Genomic DNA, 1,702 nt, shown 5'->3' with positions numbered 1-1,702 from the left:
CCCCCCCCCCCCCATTTTTTCTTTCTAATATTGTTATTACCTTGAGACTTAAAATAAATAGGAAAATAAATAGGTCCAAGTGTGTGTTTGTTTTATATAGATTTTAATTAATTCAATGCAATAAAATTTTAAACGTGCTTAAAGTGTGTAATATAATGTAAAACAAAGTTTTATTGTCTGAAATAAGGCATACTGGCATAGCAACCCAAGTTAGATTATTTTTCACCCAGCTCCTGGGTTAAAAAGGGAACACCTAATTTCAGGATAACTTGGTATCTTAATGGTTATTGTTGTGGCCTCACAGCAAGAAGGTCATGGGTTTAAATCCAGGATAGGAATTGGGTTATTCTAACCAAACATTTGGGTCAGGTATTCAACCTAGAAGTTGGGTCAAAAAAATAACCCAGAAATTAGTTGGTCCCTTTTTAACCCAGGAGTTTTTAGTGTTTATTATTAATATCCATGCTTATTAAGGTTTTAGCATATGATCAGTTGTGTCTTTGTAAATTACAATCAAGCATATCAGGGGCATAAAGTATCCTTATGACTTACATTTCAGATTTTCTTTTTTACAAAGTTCACACCTTTGAATAATTCAAAGCCACCTCTTTGTGGGTGTTTTGTTGCAACATTAGGGCTATCTCTTGCACTTGATGTTAAAGGGTAAAGGGTGCACTCCTATTTGGGGATGAAAGCTTTTTAACATAACTTTAATCGTTTCTGTAGTAATTGCATCTCAATTTTTAGCGTTAAGATATGAAAGCTGCTTAACAGGTTTTAAGATGGTATGTTTGTTTACATACACATAATATCCAGTACGATGACATAAAGACGGCCGTATTTGACCCAACAAAATTGAATAGATATTGCTAGGAATAGCTGGTAAATGCAAGGTTTTCAATTCCTAGTATTTAATCTATTAGCAGATACAGGTCAACTTTAGTCACAGAGGTTAAACTAGGGCTGGGTGGTGTGACCATGTATTTGTATCACAGTATTTTTTGATTTTGCATGACTGGGCCTTATCATAGGTTTATAGTGGCTTAATGTATTGTCATAGAACATACAATAAAAAACATGTTGGTGTAATTTTGTAAATGTGCAAGAGAGTTAGTTGTGGGCTAATAATTGTTTTAAACATATAAAGATCTGAGCTTGATCATCTAATGTATACAACAGTATTTTCCGTGGAGGTTTGTTTTGTGCACATGACATAAAAATGAATCAAATCAATAAAAAAGCCAAATTTGCTGTTTATTATAACAGCAATTTTAAAATGTACCATCACATTGAAACATGTCTATGCATTTTTGTATATGGATATGATTAGATACGACAAACATGCTTCTTTACCTAACTCCCTATTCTTCTATTTTAGTTTTATCCTGTCTCTGATATAATATAACTGTGTGCACAGTTGTACTGCTTTTAACACATTGTTTGAATCAGGTGCATGAGATTCAAACACTGCACTTCCTGGAATTATGCATCACTATGCAAATAGGTGTTCACTTGCAAATGTGCTCAAGTGCTGTGTTGTGATGCTGCAGTCCAGTCCAAAATACTGCTTTATGTGTTTGAGCTCAGAAGTCGTGAATGAGCGGTGTAATGGATATAAATACAGTACAGGCCAAAAGTTTGGTTACACCTTCTCATTTAATGTGTTTCCTTTATTTTCATGACTATTTACATTGTAGATTCT

Source organism: Etheostoma spectabile, chromosome 3 (genome assembly GCF_008692095.1).
Source record: "Etheostoma spectabile isolate EspeVRDwgs_2016 chromosome 3, UIUC_Espe_1.0, whole genome shotgun sequence".
NCBI classification, from domain to species: Eukaryota; Metazoa; Chordata; class Actinopteri; order Perciformes; family Percidae; genus Etheostoma; species Etheostoma spectabile.
The sequence above is the reverse complement of the archived record's forward strand: the minus strand, read 5'-3'. Positions refer to the sequence as shown.